Here is a 19,629-nt window from a genome sequence, read left to right as displayed (position 1 = left end):
ACCCAACGATGTGTTTCACTGATTTTAGAGAAAGGGGAAGAAAGGAGGAAGAGAGAGGGAAGGGAGGGAGGGAAGGAAGGAGGGAGGGAGGGAGGGAAGGAAGGAGGGAGGGAGGGAGGGAGGGAGGGAGGGAGGGAGGGAGAGAGAGAGAGGGAGAGAGAGAGAGAGAGAGAGAGAGAGAGAGAGAGAGAGAGAGAGAGAGAGAGAGAGAGAGAGAGAGAGAGAGAGGAGAGAAACATCTATGAAACATCTATGTGAGAAACACCAATCGGTTGCCTCCCATATTTATCCCAACCTGGAATCAAACACGTAAACTTTTGGTGCGTGGGGCAGCCCTCCCAACGAACTGAAGCACACCAGCCAGGCTGCCCTTCTTAGATGAAGTGATGATGTTGCCTGCCTTGGTGTAGCAGGATTCTGCACGGAGGTTGGGCAAGGAGCTCTGTGTGGTGCTGGGCAGCCTGGGGCTTAGTAATGGTCCGCCCTTTAACCTGCTCACAGGCTCTGGAGTAATCTCCAGATGTGACTGGGAATTAAGGCTAGCCAAAGAGGCTTCCTGTTCATTTAGAAATTCTGTAGTATACCAGGGTGAGTCACTGAGTATTATTCTCCTCTCCCTCTTTTTCCTTTGCCAATTTGGCAGGTGTAGAGGTTATTTGTTTGTTTATTGTTTTCATTAAAAATTTCTCCCCCTCATCCTATATAATTCATCCTATATAATTACTGAGACCAAGGAAATGGTCTCAGTAAGCAAATACCAAAAATTTCTCCCCCTCATCCTCTATAGTATTCTTCATAAATTTCTTATACTCAGGAACTATGTTTCATGCCAGGTGAATTAGAACAGGACAGTTTCAGGGTGTAATGTAATTCTCCCAGATTATCATGGGGATCAGCCTTGAGCTATCTTAATACCTAGACACCTGTGAACAGTGACTGCAGTTTTGTCTTCATGCGTCCGTGTGGAGGACTGAATGCCATGCCTCTGATCTGCGGCTGGAGAAGATGTTGCTCCGTAGGTAACAGACACCATCCACAGCTGTTTTAATGCAGATGCATCCCGTGTGGGGCGTGAGTGAAGGGGGAGGGTCAGAAGAGCAGCATTTTTTTTTTTTTAAGCAGATTGTTAATCCACAGCTAGCAATTTTTTATTTTTATTTATTTTATTTTATTTTTTAAATTTATTTATTTATTTTTTACATATTTTCTTGATTTTTTTTTATTGCCCCCCTCCCTCCCACACATCCCCTCCCTCCCCATAGTTTTATGTCCATTGGTTGTACTTATATGCATTTATACAAGTCCTTCGGTTGATCTATTATCTCCCCCTGATATCCCTACCCTCCCCACTGTAATTTGACAGTCTGCCTGTTGCTTTACTTTCTCTATATCTGTCTCTTGGTTCATCAGTTTATAAAGATCTTTATCATCCACCGATGTGTGAGGTCATGTGGTGTTTCTCTTTCGTTGATTGGCTTATTTCACTCAGCATGATGCTCTCCAATTCCATCCAGGTTGCTGCAAATGATGAGAATTCCTTCTTCTTTATGGCAGCATAGTATTCCATTGTGTAGATGTACCATAGTTTTTGGATCCAATCATCTGCTGACGGGCACCTAGGCTGTTTCCAAATTCTGGCTATTGTAGATTGTGCTGCTATGAACATAGGGGTGCATATATCCTTTCTGATTGGTGTTTCTAGTTTCTTGGGATATATTCCTAGAAGTGGGATTACTGGGTCAAATGGGAGTTCCATTTTCAGTTTTTTGAGGAAACTCCACACTGTTCTCCACAGTGGTTGCACCAGTCTGCATTCCCACCAGCAGTGCACGAGGGTTCCTTTTTCTCCGCAACCTCGCCAACACTTGTCGTTTGTTGATTTGTTGATGTTGGCCATTCTGACAGGTGTGAGATGGTATCGCATTGTTGTTTTGATTTGCACCTCTCGGATAATTAGTGACTTTGAGCATGTTTTCATGTGCCTTTTGGCCTTCCTTCTGTCTTCTTTTGAAAATATTCTGTTTAGGTCCATTGCCCATTTTTTAATTGGATCATTCATCTTCCTTTTATTTAGTTGTATAAGCTGTCTGTAAATGTTGGAGATTAAACCTTTATCAGTGGTAATATTTGCAAATATGATCTCCCACACCGTGGGCTTTCTTGTTGTTTTATTGATGGTTTCTTTTGCTGTAAAAAAGCTTTTTATTTTGAAGTAGTCCCATTTGTTTATTTTCTCTTTAGCTTCCATTGCCCTAGGGGCAGTATTAGTGAAGAAGTTATTTTGGCATACGTCTGAGATTTTGCTACCTGTGGATGCTTCTAGTATTTTTATGGTTTCCCGTCTGATGTTTAAGTCCTGTATCCATTTTGAGTTTATCCTTGTGAATGGTGTAAGTTGGTGATCTAGTTTCATTCTTTTGCATGTGTCTGTCCAATTTTCCCAACATCATTTACTGAAGAGACTGTCTTGACTCCATTGTATATTCGTGCCTCCTTTGTCAAATATTAATTGAGCATAGTGATTTGGGTTGATATCTGGGTTCTCAATTCTATTCCATTGATCTATTTGTCTGTTCTTGTGCCAGTTCTAGGCTGTTTTGAGAACAGTGGCTTTGTAGTATAGTTTGAAGTCTGGTATTGAGATCCCTCCTACTTTACTCTTCTTTCTCAGAATTGCTGTGGCTATTCGGGGTCTTTTATTGTTCCAAATGAACTTTTGGAGAGTTCTTTCTAGGTCAGTGAAATATGTCGTTGGTATTTTAATGGGGAGTGCATTGAACCTATAGATTGCTTTAGGAAGTATGGACATTTTGATGATGTTGATTCTACCAATCCATGAACATGGTATGTTCTTCCATCTCCTTACATCTTCCTCTATCTCTTTTTTCAGTGTCGTGTAGTTTTCCGCAAATAGGTCCTTTATTTCTTTAGTTAAATTTATTCCTAGGTATCTTAATTTTTTTGGTGCAATGGTGAATGGAATTGCTTTTTTAGCCTCTGTTTCTGTAGTTTCACTGTTGGTGTATAGAAATGCCATGGATTTCTTGGCATTAATTTTATATCCTGTTACGTTGCCAAATTCATTTATTAAGTCAATTAGTTTTTTAATGGAGTCTTTTGGGTTTTTTATGTACAATATCATGTCATCTGCAAATAAGGATAACTTTACTTCTTTTCCAATTTGGATGCCTTTTATTTCCTCCTCTTGTCTAATTGCAATGGCTAGTACTTCCAGAACTATGTCAAACAGGAGTGGCGAGAGTGGGCATCCCTGTCTTGTTCCTGTTCTTAGAGGGAATGGTTTTAGTTTTTGCCCATTGAGTATAATGTTGGCTGTGGGTTTATCATATATAGCTTTTATTATGTTGAGGTATGATCCTTGTACTCCCACCTTTTTAAGAGTTTTTAACAGGAAAGGGTGTTGGATTTTGTCAAATGCTTTTTCTGCGTCAATTGATATGACTATATGATTTTTATCTTTCAATTTGTTTATGTGATGTATCACGTTTATTGATTTGCGGATATTGTACCATCCTTGCATTCCTGGAATAAATCCTACTTGGTCATGGTGTATGATCTTTGTGATGTTCTTCTGGAGTCGATTGCTAGAATTTTGTTGAGGATTTTGGCATCTATGTTCATGAGGGATATTGGCCTGTAATTCTCTTTCATTGAGTTGTCTTTATCTGGTTTTGGTATTAGGGTGATGCTGGCTTCATAGAAGGAGTTCGGAAGTGTTCCTTCCTCTTGGATTTTTTGGAATAGTCTGAGGAGGATAGGTTTTAGTTCTTCCTTGAATGTTTGGTAAAACTCTCCTGTGAAGCCATCTGGCCCTGGGCTTTTGTTTGCTGGAAGCTTTTTGATGACGGTTTCAATTTCTTCCCACGTCACTGGTCTATTGAGATTTTTAGATTCTTCCTGATTGAGTTTTGGCAGTTTGTATTTTTCTAGGAATATGTCCATTTCCTCCAGGTTGTTTAGTTTGTTGGAATAGAGTTGTTCGTAGTATTTTGTAACAATCTGTTGTATTTCGGTGGGGTCTGTTGTTATTTCACCTCTTTCATTTCTGATTTTGTTTATTTGGGTCCTCTCTCTTTGTTTCTTGGTTAGCTTGGCTAGAGGTCCATCAATCTTGTTTATCCTTTTGAAGAACCAGCTCTTGGTTTTGTTGATCTTATGTATTGTTTCTTTGGTCTCTATGTCATTTATCTGTGCTCTGATTTTTGTTATTTCCTTCCTTCTGCTTACACTGGGCTTTTCTTGTTGCTCTTTTTCTAACTCTTTGAGTTGTAGAGTTAGTTCATCTGTTACCATTTTTTCTAGTTTTTTGCAATAGGCTTGTAAGGATATGAACTTCCCTCTCAAAACTGCTTTTGCTGTGTCCCATAGATTTTGGATTGTTGTGTTTTCATTGTCATTTGTTGCCAGGATGTTTTTAATTTCTTCCTTGATTTCTCTGGTAACCCAGTCCTTGTTTAATAGCATGTTGTTTAGTCTCCATGTATTTGATTTCTTTGGATTATTTTTATTGTAATTAATTTCCAGTTTTATGCCACTATGATCTGAGAAGATGCTTGATATGATTTCTATCTTCTTGAATTTGAAGAGACTTTGCCTATGTCCCAAAATGTGGTCTATCTTTGAGAATGTCCCATGACAGCTAGCAATTTTTTAATCCTATGCCTTCTAGGTAGGGATAGGAGGTGCTATGCTTAAAAAAAGCAAAAACATCCTAGATGATTATTTAGAGAATTCTTTTCCTTTTTGTAAATGTTAGCCAGATATATTTTAAATGTCAAGAGCCTTGAAATAGATTTTTTTGCAATAAAAATATTTTGATAAAATCTTAAAATGAATTAATTGTATTTAGATAGCAAGAAACTCAGAAGCTACATAGGAAATGGTCTAATAATAACCTGTGGTCTTAGAATAGGTTGTTTACCTCAGTGGGCACCAAAATGGAATCTATGAGCTCAAAACAATAAGTTTCTGATTGGGGATCATGCTATTCATATTATTTTAAAATTACTTTTTCTTCCCCAAAATTTGTTTTCAGACTATTTCCTTTAGTTTAACTAGCCTGCTGAATTACATTAGGTGTTTTATTTGTTCTTGTATCTTAGAACAATGGCTACAAAATAATAAAAACCAAAGAATATGAATTCTGCATTTCAGGCAATTTCTTTTAATTGGTAAAAGTTACAACTGCTGAAAACTGTAGTTGGGGGAAGAATTTAAAGTACCATTTGTCAAGATCTATTGCCTTTGGCAGATGAATGTTTTTGTCCCAACTTTACATTTGGAACAGGGACTTGAGCACAGAATTGACGGTGGTTGACACCAAGTCCACGTGCTGAGGAAGTCGGCACCTGTCCTGTGACGTATTCTGGGAATCCTTAGCCTGTCTAGTCTTGTGGCTTATCTACTCACTCATTTTTTCAATCTTGCTACAACTTGATACTTAGTTTTTTTGCAGCCTCGATACTAATTATGACTCAGACATATTTATATAAGTATTATTGGCTGTCCATGGCAATGGTCTCAGTAAACAAATACCCAACACTAAAATGTCCTGCTTTGTATGTAATTTTTTCCCTAACACTTATACTAGTATTTTTCCCCCATAGTTTAATTTCATCCTTTTAACTGTGAGATAGATTGGTATTTTTTTTTGTACTATTATGTGTAACAAATAAAACCTACCAAGATTTAGAGTTTTAAACTATAAAGATCATGATTAATCTTAACCTCAGATGGAATTTTATAACATTAAAAGTCTCCTAAGCAGAAATATATTCATTTCCTTGAGATATATTGAAGGCTAAATGAGCTTTAAAGGATCTTTTTCACTCTGAGGGCTTTGCAAACTATAGAAACTCTTACAAAAGAAGGGACAGCAAGTTAATTTCAAGTAAAGGTGATTTGGGAGGAGAGAAGGCTGCTGTTCCAAGTACAGTTGACTCTTGAACAACATGGTGGTTAGGGCCACTGACACCTACACATTTGAAGATTTGCCAATGGTACCAGTAGACCTTTCAATCTGCAGATTCCCAACTGCAGACCCAAACCCACCAAAACCCGCATATAAGTTGATCTGCTCATGTCTTCTTGCAGATCTGTTAGTTTTGCCTTATGTATCTGTTATTAGATGTGTAAATATGTAGGATTTAGTACTCTTAGTGAATTGACCCATTTATCATTATGAAATGTGATATTCTTATTTTAAAATTTGTTTTTTCTAATATTATTATATTCCAGCTTTCTTTTGATGGTCTGCGTGGTATCTTTTTCCATATCCCATTTAATCTACGTTTAATATTTCAGGTAGATTTCTTATAGACAGCATATAGTTAGAACTTGCCTTTTTATTCAATATGGCAATCCCTGCTTTTCAACTGGAGTATTTGCTACTTATCTACACTAATAAAGGAGAAAGATGCAAATTGATCATATCTTTTGACATCCACTAGCCAATCAGGAATGAGTATGCAAATTAACTCAAACAAAGATGGCAAGTTAATTTGCATATGCAGGTGCTGAGCGGCTGGGGGTGGGATGGGACACCTACGTCATAGCCATGGTGATGATGCAGGTGTTCTGCACTGCCCCAGCCACTTTGGGCCTCTGGGCAGTGTGGGAAGGCAGAAAGGTGGCTCTGGGCCAGAGTAAAGGCAGTGCCGGCAGCTGGGGAAGGAAGGCCCATTCTTGCAGGAATCTTCGTGCATTGGGCTGCTAGTAATTAATATACTTATCAATATGGTTGGGTTTAAATCTATCAATTTGCTATTTATTTAATCCCTTCTTTGTACCTTACTTTCCTCTTTTATTGCCTTTATTTATTTATTTATTCATTTATTTTTTTACTTTTAATGGTGTATTTTAGGTGTTCTATTTTATCTTTACTCTGTGTGCTTTGTTTTATATTCTTAGTGATTGTTCCAGTGTTTCCCATATGTATTCTTTCACTTCCTACAATTACATAACAATGTAACATAAAACCTTATTACACTACAGTTAAATAACAATGAAGTATTTTATGTCCAATATAAAACCTTATTATAGTAGTATTTTTTAAAATTAATTCCCATCCTATCTTCTGCACTATTTTACTCTAGTATAAATCCCAGAGTATACTATAGTTGACCCTTAAACAACATGGGTTTGAACTTTGTAGGTTTTTTCCAGTAAATGTACTTTTAAATGATTTTCTTAATATTTTCTTTAGCTTACTTTATTATAGAAATAAAGAATATAACACACAAAATATATAAAATATATATTAATTGACTATGTTATCGGTAAGGCTTCTGGTCAACAGTGCTAGTAGTAATGTTTTGGGGAAGTCAGAAATTACATGTGGAGGGGATTGGTCCCTCTAACCCTCATGTTTTTTAATGGTCAACTGTATTATATTATTTATCTGTTAAACAATTTTTAAAAACTTGTAAACCACAAAAGACCCTGTAGAGTCAAATAAATCTTAAGAAAGAACAATAAAGCTGGAGGCATCATAATATAACAAAGTTATAGTAACCAAAACAGTATGATATTGGCATAAAAACAAACACATGGATCAATGGAACATAACAAAGAGCCCAGAAATACTAGTAAACCCACACATATATAGCCAACTAATGTTGAATAAAGGAGCCAAGTATATACAATGTGGAAAAGATAGTCTCTTCAAAAAATGATGCTGGGAAAACTGGACAGCCACATGTGAAAGAATGAAACTGGACCACTATCTTACACCATATACAAAAATCAACTCAAAATGGATTAAATACTTGAATATAAGTCTTGAAACCATAAAATACCTAGAAGAAAACCTAGGGGGGTTAGCTCCTAGACAAAAGAACTTATAAAACTCAGTAGCAAAAAATACCCCAAATCAAACAATCAGATTAACAAGTGGGCAAAATATCTGAATAGTTTTTTTTTTAATTTTGTTTTAAAAATATTTTTATTGATTTTTAGAGAGAGGAATGGAGAAGGAGAGAGAAAGAGAAAAACATTGATATGAGAGGGATACATCAATTGGCTGCCTCCTGCACTCCCCTTACCAGAGAATGAGCCTTGTTATATGCCCTAATTGGGAATTGAACCAGCAACCTTTGAATACACAAGACGATGCCCAACCGAGTCACACTTGCTAGGGCTACATTTTAATTTTTAATTACAGTTTACATTCAATATTATTTTGTATTAGTTTCAGGTATACAACAAAATGGTTAGATAATCATATACTTTACAAAGTGGTTCCCCAATATTTCAAGTACCCACTTGAAACCATATATAGTTTTACAATATTATTGACTATATTCCCTATACTGTACTTTACATCCCTGTGACTATTTTGTGACCACCAATTTGTACTTCTTAATCCCCTTACCTTTTTCAACCAGATTCCCAATCCCTCTTCCCTCCTGCAACTATTAGTCTGATCTCTGTATCTACGAGACTGTTTCTGTTCTGTTTTTCACTTATTTTGCTCTTCAGATTCCACATATAAATGAAATTATTTGGTATTTGTCTTTCTCTTTCTAACTTGTTTTGCTTAGCATAATACCCTCTAGATCTATCCATGCTGTCACAAATAGTAAGATTTCATTATGTTTTATGGCTAAGGAGTATTCCATATTGTGTGTGTGTGTGTGTGTGTGTATATATATATATATATCAATATATAACACGACTTTTTTTTTTTTAGAGAAAGTGGAAGGGAGAAAGGGAGGGAGGGAGGGAAAGGAAAGAGAGAGAGAGAGAGAGAGAGAGAGAGAGAGAGAGAGAGAGAGAGAGAGAGGGAGAGAGAGAGAGAGAGGGAGAGATTGGTTGTGACTGGGAATGGAACCTGAGATCCTTCGGTCGGAAGGCTGACATTCTAACCACTGATCCACAACGGTCAGGGCGAGTACCAAAACTTTTTTATTCACTTGTCTGAATAGATATCTGTTTTAAAAAGACATAGATTACTAACAGATGCATGAAAGGATGCTCAACATCACTAATCATCAGGGAAATGCAAATCAAAATCACCATAAGGTATCAACTTACACCCATTAGAGTGACTATTATCCTATATAATAAAAGCCTATACTAAGTGGCTGGTTGTCCAGTTGGACATACAATCAAAGTGTAATATGCTAATGATATGCTAAGGCTGCTCAACTGCTTGCTATGACGTGCACTGACCACCAGGGGGCAGACGCTCCAACTGATAAGTTAGCTTGCTGCTGGATGTCTGGCTGATCAGGACTGATTAACAAGGGCCAGACACACCCTGGAACCCTCCCTTCAGTCCTTCCCTGGCTGGCCAACCTCCCACGTAGTTTTTCTCTTGCTGCTTTTAAAATTCTCCCTTTGTCTTTTGCCCTTGGCACTTTAATTATGATGTGTCTTGGTGTGGTCCTCTTTGGATTCCTTTTTTTGGGGGTTCTCTGCACTTCCTGGACTTGTAAATCTATTTCTTTCACCAGGTGGGGAAGTTTTCTGTCACTATTTCTTTCAGTATGTTTTCGATATCTTGCTCTCTCTCATCTTCTGGGATCCCCATAATTCTTTTGGATTCTTTTTTCTTTTTGCTTTTCCGGTTGAGTGTTTGTTGCTTCTTTGTATTTCAAATCTTTGACTTGATTCTTGCATTCCTCTAGTCTGCTGTTGGGTCTCTGTATAATATTCTTTATTTCAGTCAGTGTATGTTTAATTTCTAGTTGATCCTTTTTCATATCCTTAAGGGTCTTGTTAAATTTATCGGCCTTTTCTAGGAAATTCTTGAAAAATCTTATAACCATGGTTTTAAACTCTATATCCAGTCGTTTGTTTTCCTTCATTTCTTTTGTTTTCTTTCGTTTGTGATCTGCTTTCTTGTCTCCTCATTTTGGCTGCTTCCCTGACTAGGTAGGGTAGCTTTGTGTGCTAGGTGTTCTATAAGGCCCAGTGGGTCAGCCTCCCCAGTTACCTGAGGTGGACACTCTTGGTGCACCCCTTTGTGGACTGCGTGTACAGTCTTGTTGTAAGTTGGTGTCACTGGGAGGAATTGACCTCCAGGCCAATTGGCTGTGATGACCTGCTTTGTCTATAATGGAAGAATTGCTGTGCTGGAATCACGCTTATGGGGCAGGGCTTGTTTCAGTGGGGCTTTGGTGCTTACTGAGTCTGCCTCTTGAATGTGTCTCTTATGAGAGTAGTTGAAATTTGGTGTTGTCTCACACAGACCACTAGATACACTAGCTTCTGGATTTCCAATGGGGTGAAGGTCAGCTACTGTCTGAGGCCACCCAGCAGGAGCTATAGGGGGAACTACAGTTTTCTCCTCTTTTCTTGGGGTTTGGAAGTTTTGGAGCTATCTGACCAGAGCTGCAGTTTGTTTGGTTAAGTTGTGATAGGGCAGGCCATTTATATGCAAAAGCCGCTGCATGGAGCTTGGGTGGGTTTGTAGATTGTGCAAGGTGGAGTCTCAGGGCATCACTAGGCTTGGGCGTGGCAAGCAGCAATGGCTGCCAGTCAGCCTTCTCTGCGTGCCTTCATTTCCAAGTCCCTATGTTCATACCTCAGCGCAGTAAACAATGATTGCTGGGCGCACCTCTGCAAGAAAGTCACCCTCACTTTTTGACCCAATGGCAGACAGTCTAGCTTCTCCCTGTAGGAGTTTGGTCCCCCACATCTCCCCAGAAACTGGATTTCAGAGTAATCGGGAGCTTGTCTCCCTTCGGGTTGAAAACAAACAAACAAACAAACAAACAAACAAACAGCACATCCAATCACCTGCCACCAGCCCAATTTGTGTGCCTCCATACCTGAGCTTTTCAGCGCTTATGCACATCTCAATGCTCTTTTCTCTTTTGTTTTAGTTGTAGAACTTCCACTCGGCCAGCTTTCCCATGATTTTTGGTAATAGATGTTTTGTCTTTTAGGTGTAGTTTTGAAATTGTTGTGTGAGGCAGCAGTTTAGGTGTTTACCTATGCCGCTATCTTGGTTTCTCCTCTTTTTCTGCCCTTGATGAGTTTTGCCGTTTAGCCAGTTAGCCATGAGATTGGAAAATTTAGCCAAAGATCCATGGTGGTCCCTATGCAAATTTCTGGAGCTTATGTTTTGCATAGCTCCCCTCCTCAGTTCCTGCTCTGTAAATTCTCAGCGTTTCAGCCCCCTCACACTGAGATTTCTGTCACTTCAATTTTGTGAGACTGCCAGGTGTTTTGGGGAGGTTCCCTCCTCACTGCAGTTTTTCCCAGAAATTGTTTTCAGGTAGAAAGATGATATGACCATAGGGTACACCTTGTTTATTTCTTTTCTCTCCAAATTACTTTTCCTCATTGCCTGATGTTGGATATAAAAACAAATTGTTACTCTATTTTGTTCATATTTCTAATTGTTATAGTGGAAGCATGCTATTCTGGACCACCTTGTACCCATTATGGTCTGAAACAGAAAACCCAATTTGTGTATTTTAAACTGTCAATTTTCAAAGTAAGATAATCTCATTTCAATGTATATTTCGTTTTTTATTGTGGTGTGCTTTTTTGCCTTTTAAACTAACTGAGACTTTCTAGGCTTAGCATGAAACAGTTGAGGGAGCCAGTTGCTTGGATATCATCTAACTTGGGTTGTTATTACAGTAGTGGAAACTCACCTCATACCAAAAACACAAGTATCATGCTGGGTTCAGTTTTCAAAATCCTAATGTCGTTTAAAAGGCTAAGATATCCTTTGCTATATGCAATCTTCATGAATATAAGGAAGCCCATTGGTTTTAGCTGGAGAACTTATCGAGAATGGAAGTTTACAACCTCGCTCAATGTTAGTCACACAAGAGATCATTGTGACACGTGGAATGGAAAAATAGGTGACTGCTGCCTGCGTATCTCTGGCATCTTCCCACCTTCAAGAGCTAAAACTACAGTAGGATGATGTTATACTTTATTCTTTAGGTGCTATAAAGTATCATATTGATTTTTTTCTTTACTAAAATAATTCAATTCTATTTAGGTGCTTTTTTCTCCTTAAAAACTTATGATTGGTTTTTATAGTTAAGGTATTTTTGTGTAAATCAAATATCAATACAGTGTGTTTGTAAAAAAAAGGTTGTCTTTCCAGTCAGAGAACATGCCCCAGTTGCTAGCTCAATCCCAAGAAGGGGGCATGTGGGAGGCAGCTGATAGATGTTTCTCTATCTCCCTCCTTCTTTCCTCTCTCTCTAAAATCAATAAAACACACACACACACACACACACACACACACACACACACACATCTTTTTTTAAAGATTGCTGTCCTATTTAACTTTGTATTAAGTATGTAGTATCAATTCACCAGCTATAAAAGCATTCATGGACACAGATGTCTTTATGATACACTATATCGCTTTAGATATTTTATATTTCAAGGAAGATCCCAAGTATTTAAAATAGCAAATACCTTCTTTAGCTTGATCAATAGATACTAAATTCATATTTAAGGTTGATGCTTAAAAATGTAGTTTTGATAAATTAAATGTTAATTTACCAAAACATAATAGGAAAATTTTGAATTAAAAATAACTTGGAGCAAAGCTATTTTTGGGACCCCTCAGGAAATGATATAAAAACTTTTTATTTTATTTTATTAATTTTGAGAGAGAGAGAGAGAGAGAGAGAGAGAGAGAGAGAGAGAGAGAGAGAGAGAGAAACATTGATGTGAGAGAAAAACATCAATTGGCTGCCTCTCATACTTGCCCCAACTGGGAATTGAATCAGCAACTTAGGTATGTGCCCTTACAGGGAATGGAACCTGCAACCCTTTTGGTGCATGGGGCAACTCTCTAACCAACTGAGCCACCCAGCCAGTAGTTATACAAACTTTAATAACTCAAAAAGGCAATCCTATTTAATAAAAGCCTAATATGCTAAGTGTCTGGTCCTCTGGTCAGCTGTTCAACCAATCAAAGCATAATATGCTAATGATATGCTAAGGCCGCTCAACCACTTGCTATGAAGTGCACTGACCACCAGGGATAGACACTCCGACCTGTAGGTTAGCTTGCTGTTTGGTTGGGGCCAATCAGGACTGAGCTAGATGTGGTGGACATGCTCTGGATGGACCACTTGGTGGATGTCAGAGAACTGGCTTAAGCCTGATCCTGCACGCCAGGCTGAGGGACCCCACTGGTGCACGAGTCCGTGCACCAGGCCTCTAGTGTGAACATAAATGATTATTTTGTGTTTACTTAGGGCTGTCTGTTGCTGGGTTTGAGGGCTGTGTGCTCTCTCTATTACCACAAGGATTGCTGTGCTTGTGTGTGCTCTTTCTTGCTGTAATCTGTCACATCTGACTGACTAGTGTCACTGGCTGTAGCAATTCCCCATCCCCCTCTGTTTGTGTCTAATCTGAGGCAGGGGTGAATCTAGTTTGTTAATATTATTAGAAACAAGGATAAATTAAATATGTATTTAACTCTAAGGCTAGACTAAAGTTCTTTCATAAGAAAACTTGATTTTAGTGAAAAAATTTTATATATTTTCTTGGATTTCTCTATAGACATTTGTTTCTTAAATCACAGCTGGATGGAGAGTTTGCCAGAGGGCTAAGTTACTGCTAGGTGGAGTGAGTACAGCTGAGGATGCAGTGATTTGGGTATAGGTCTATTTTCCCTGTTAAATGTTCCTGCAGCTGGTATTGAAATTTTTCTTCTTTAGATACAAGCTGTACATTTAATGAGGAGTGGGAGGGCTGTGGGGGATGTCGACAGGTAAGTAGCAGATGAGGGATAAGATAATTATTAATAATGAAGTTTTATAACTGTTAATCCAGTGCTGCCAAATAGACATATAATGTGAGCAAATTTGTACTTAGCATATTTCATTTAATATTAGTATATACCAAATATTTCAACATGTAATAAATATAAAATTAAGACAGTTTATACTTTTATTTATTTTAAAATTTTATCTTTATTACTGGAAGTATTATAGATGTCCCCTTTGTTTGTGGTCTTTTTCCCCATTGACCTCCTCCACCTGTACCTGCCCCTCCCCGGCCTTCAATACTCTATTATCTGTGTCCATGGGTTATGCATGTATGCATATAATTTCTCAAGTTAATCACTCTCCTCCCACTCCAACCTCTGACTTCTCTCTGAAATTCATCATTCTGTTCCATGTTTCTATGTCTTTGGATCTATTTTATTCATTAATTAATTTTGTTCATTAGATTCCTCATATGAGTGAGATCATGTGATACTTATCTTTCTCTGACTAGCTTATTTCACTTAGCAATTTTATACTTTTTAAATTCTAAATCATCAAATTCTAGTGTATATTTTATATTCACAGCATATATCAATTCTGACTAGCCACATTTCAGTAGCCATGTGTGGCTATCATATTAGATAGCATAGTGTTAGTTTATGGTTGTTCTCTAATCAACATTGTTCTTCCTATTAAAAATTTACTTGCACACAAATCACAGTATAAGTGTTGAAGTTTACAAATCCCCATTTTAATGCACTCTAGATAGCTATAAATGAAATAATGAGCTTTTGATTATTCATTTCTGTGTTTTGGGTAATAGACAGGATCCTTGCCATACAATTTCTCTCAATGATAAAAATTTTAGAGCAACCTTAATATAATAAACTAGAGGCCTGGTGCACAAAATTTGTGCACTGAGGGGGGTGTCCCTCAGCCCAGCCTACACCCTCTCCAATATGGGACCCCTCAGGGGATGTCTGACTCACAATCTGGGACTGCTGGTTCCTAACTGCTCACCTCCTGTCTGCCTGATTGCCCCTAACTGCTTTTGCCTACCAGCCTGATCACCCCCTAACCACTCCCCTGCTAGCCTGATGAACACCTAACTGCCTCCCTGCCACACTGATTGCCCCCAACTGCCCTCCCCTGCAGGCCTGGTCCTCCCCCAACTGCCCTCCCCTGCTGGCATGATCACCTACAACTACCTTCCCCTGCCAGCCATCTTTGACCACATGGGGCAGCCATCTTGTGCAAGGGTATGAGGGTCAATTTGGATATTACCTCTTTATTATATAGGATACTATTCAATATTAACTGTGACACACAATAGGAAAAGTTCTTTGGGTTAGTTAATGTAATATGTAAGTAATCTGTGTGTGTGTGTATGTGTGTGTGTGTGTGTGTAAGGAAATTTTGGGGTTTGATTTAGAATTATGAGTTATAGGAATAATATGGTTAGAAGGAAATAGTGGACATGTGGTGGCCCTTGTGATCTGAAACACAAAATTGAGTCTTATAAGTGGGCCAGTTAAAAGAATTATTTGTTGGAATATAATGTGAGTAAATACAGAGACATTTGTGAAAAAGGACTGTCCTTAAAATTTTTCTTTTTGTTTATTAATTTTGAGAGAGAGAGAAACATCAGCTTGTTATTCCACTTATTTACTCATTCACTAGTTGATTCTTGTATGACCAGAGATCAAACCTGCAACTTTGACTTATGGAGATGACCCTCTAACCAACTAAACTACCTGGCCAACATGGGAAAAATGACTCTTGATGAAAAAAGGGTTGAGTATGCTTTGAGGCATTGTAGTAGTTGATCTTACCTATTAATAGACAAACATGTAGATTGTACCTCTGCTACACCACCAGCCAATCAGGAGTGATATGCAAATTAACCAAAGATGGCAGTTAATTTGCATATATAGGCTCCGAGTGGCAGGGGTGGGACACTTGCATTGTTGTCATAGCAACGACACAGGTATTCTTCCCCACCCCTATCTCTCAGGGACTCTGGCAGCATGGGAAGGCGGGGCCAAAGTGGAAAAAGGCCACTCCTGGAGTGGAAAGAGGTTGCTCTGGAGCCAGAGTGGAAAGGGGCTGGGCTGGAGTGGAAAGCTGGTGCTGGCAGCCACGGAAAGAAAAGCCCATTCTAGCATGAATCTTTGTGCATCGGGCTTCTAGTATTTATATATTTAACAATTACTCTTTGGTACTATAACCTTTTCATTTGACAACTGCAGCCATATGAGTTAATACACTAATAGAATCTTTAGTAAAGTTTATAGTTTCTTTGTATCTTATTAACTATATCTAATACTTTCCATGAGAGCATATTAGTGCTTGAGTCAGGAAGATTAAGAGATTTGTTCTTACCTTTCATCAAGTTGGGGGTCGGATTATGACTTTGGCTTAGACTTGAGTTCATTGTCATATCTGGTATGGTAGCTGTGATGAGTTCATTGTATTACCAATGTTAACATCAGGTGTTTGTGGGTTTCATAGAATTCAGTAGCTTTGTATTTATTGTAAGTCTGAATTTTTCACCATGGGAATCAGCCATGTGACTGATGTGTACAACCATAATAGGGGGGATGGTGAGAGTACTGAAGTAGGCCAATGCATTACCTAGAACGAGGTTCTGTTGAGGATTAATTGTTGCATATTTCTTGTAGATACAAATAATTCTTTATTGGGTGATTTACTTTAGTAATTTTTGTCTTCCTATAAAACAGGTTAAATTGTTTACATCATTTGCTTTTAACTTTTAAACTTTTGCTTAAGATAACTTTTTCAAAACTCTGATTGAAAGTTATTCTTAGAATGTGATAGTAAATTCAAATCAGAAAGTTTATCTCATTGTCACAGTTACTGAGGCCAACTAAGATGCCAACATGCACTGTTCTAGCACAATTAATTTCAGATATATCTTAAAAATTTCTTCTTATGGTAGCTTGTTTGACCTATGGTAGCTAGATATTTTGAAACATGTGCAGCTTTATTTCAATATAGCTGCTTTTTAAAACCCTTTCTTAGTTTCTTTGTCTTCTTATTCACACCTATAGTGACTGTGCTTTGTGTAAAGTAGGGGTCCAGAAAAGACCTCCAAATCATGTTTTTCATGGCAACCATAATCACCTTTTGCATTTATACAGCATTTTCATCGTGTGTGTTTGATTAGGAGAAATAGCCCAAGGGCTTGCCCAGCCACTGGACTCTCTGTGCCTGTGTTCTGAAGGATTATGAAACATAAGTGCCAGGTAGACACCAGAATTAAGCTTGAAAGTCTCTCTCTCTCTCTCTCTCTCTCTCTCTCTCTCTCTCTCTCTCTCTCTGTGTGTGTGTGTGTGCATGTGTGCGTGCATGTACATATGCCTCTTGTCACAAAGCTCCATGATGGTTATACTGTTTCCCTGCAAAATTTTCTGCGTGCGAAGAGGAAACTACCTAACATACTTTTTGTACTTAAATAAATTAGGAAAATCATATAACCAACTTCTGAACACCTATTTTCTAGAAATTTTATGTCATGTCTTATTGATTTGAAGACATTTTTAATGCATTATTTCCTTGAGGTGGGAGTTGGGATATAATCTGATTGTTAATTGTGAAAGAATTTTGTTTATATAAGGAGTCAGCAAACTATGGTCTATGGATGGGCCAGATCTGGCCTGTGAGTAAGAAATGGCTTCTATATTTTAAGACAGGGGTCCTCAAACTTTTTAAAGTGGGGTCCAGATCACGGTCCCTCAGAGAGCTGGAGGGCCGGACTATATGAACTACTAATTCCTACTGTAACACCTTGGCTGCGCTCACTGCCCAAAAAACCTGGCGGGCAGGATCAGACTCCCCTGGGGGCTGCATGTGGCCCGCGGGCCGTAGTTTGAAGACCCCTGTTTTAAGACGTACGTGTCAGCAAACAAACAAGCAAACAACAAAAAGAGAGAGAGAGAGAGAGAGAGAGAGAGGGAGAGGGAGAGAGAGGAGTCTGCATGTGGTCTAAAGCCTAAAATATTTATTACTTGACTCTACAGAAAAAGTTTGCCAACTCTTGATTTACAGAATCGATTTCTATTTTGAGCATGAAGAAGCCAAACTCAGATGTAGCTGACTCCTGAAGCTCACAGAAGGAGCCTGTTCTAGTAGAAGAAGAATCAGATTCAAGTTTCTGCAGCTCTGGCTTCTATCTTTCAATTGACTTAATATACCTGTTAATAAGGTTTTCCTTTTGGCTCTGTCATTCTAGAGTTTATAGAGTAATATCTACAATGCAATTCTAATACTTACTACCAGTTCTCTACAAAACTGCCCTCACTTCAGACACCAGGTGCAAGCTCTGGGGTTCCCAGGCCACCCACACTTATGACCAACTGGCTACAAATTCAAGGGTTTCCATTACTCCCTCAATTTTGGAGCTGATACAGTAAACTTTATTGATGGTGCATGATAAGGTAGGGCTACCCAAGTCTCTCTCCTTCTTCACGGGGTCTGGGATGGAAACTGTGGAGGTCAGTAGGTTCTCAGTGTACTGAGGGATCAGTTTGGGGCAATGACTCCCCAGCAGCTGAGGGCCTCTCCTCCTCTCAGGGCTGGTGGTCCAGGGGGCTCTTATTCCTTGGAGGCATGTGGACCATAAGGTCCACCACCCTGTTGCTGTAGCCAAATTCATTGTCATATCAGGAAATGAGTTTCACAAAGTGGTCATTGAGGGCAATGCTAGCCCAGCTTCAAAAGTGGAGGAGTGGGTGTCACTGTCACAGGAGACAACATGATCTCAGTATGACCTTGAGAGGGCCCTCTGATGTCTGCTTCACTACCTTCTTGATGTCACTGTATTTTGCAGCTTTCTTTGGTCAGCAGTTCAGATCCACAAACAGCACATTGGGGGTGGGGACACATATGCCTATGCCAGTGAGCTTTCCATTCAGCTCAGGGATGACTTTGCCTACAGCCTTGGCAGATCAGTAGAAGCAGGGATGATGTCCTGGGAAGCCTCTTAGCTATCTACCACAGCTTTCCAGAGGGGCTATCCACAGTCTTCTGGGTGACAGTGACGACATGGACTGTGCTCATGAGTTCCTCCATGATGCCAAAGATGTCATGGGTGACCTTGGCCAAAGGGGTCAAGCATTTGATGGTGCGGGAGGCATTGTTGACAATCTTGAGGGAATTGTCAAGCTTGTCGTGATTCACACCCATCACAAACATGAGGGCATCTGAAAAAGGGGCAGAAATGATGACACTCTTGGATCCACTCTTCAAGTTATTTCCATCCCTTTCCATGGTAGTGCAGACACCAGTGGACTCCACAACATACTCAGCACCAGCATCACCCCATTTGATGTTGGCAGAATCTCACTCCTGGAAGATGGAGATAGACTTTCCATTGATGGCAAGCTTCCTGTTCTCAGCCTTGTCTGTGTCTTTGAATTTGCCATGAGTAGAGTCATACTGGAACACGCAGACCATGTAACTGAGGCCAATGAAGGGGTCATTGAATATCCAGTTTTCCAGAATTAATAGCAGCCCGGGTGCCCAGATGCCCAATATGGCCAAATCCATTCACTTTGACCTTCACCATCATGTCTCAGGGTTGTGGCTGGCACTGTGCAGGAAGACTCAGCTGTCTGACAAACAGGAGTAACAGAGCCATGCCCTCAATATTTTTTTTTCTTTTTCAGTATTTTTATTAATTTAAATAATAAACTAGAATAACTCCAAGAAATCAGAAAAGCACTCTACTTGTGATTACAGTTGTATCAGAAAGGATACAAATCAGGACCAGATAAATGGAGAGACACTTAAGGCCAGGTCTTGGGGGATTTCACATGTGAAACTTGCACATCTTCGGGTTATGTTACCAGAGCTTTGGTGTCCATAGTTTTTATTGGAGTTTCATTAT

At 38.9% G+C, this 19,629-nt stretch overlaps 1 protein-coding gene and 1 pseudogene across 5 annotated transcripts in view; one reads left to right on the top strand and one right to left on the bottom strand.

Annotated features, from left to right (window-relative positions):
* The window catches only part of ATP8A2 (ATPase phospholipid transporting 8A2), a 563,643-nt gene that overhangs the window by 45,603 nt on the left and 498,411 nt on the right, over positions 1-19,629 (top strand). The window lies entirely within an intron of this gene.
* Positions 18,311-19,308, bottom strand: LOC311618624 (glyceraldehyde-3-phosphate dehydrogenase-like; annotated as a pseudogene). The gene has a single exon. The product of its transcript is annotated as a glyceraldehyde-3-phosphate dehydrogenase-like (transcript).

This window comes from Pipistrellus hanaki (assembly GCF_964339955.1).
Source record: "Pipistrellus hanaki genome assembly, chromosome: 3".
In the NCBI taxonomy this organism is placed as follows: domain Eukaryota; kingdom Metazoa; phylum Chordata; class Mammalia; order Chiroptera; family Vespertilionidae; genus Pipistrellus; species Pipistrellus hanaki.
This window is presented reverse-complemented; position numbering and strand designations above follow the sequence as displayed.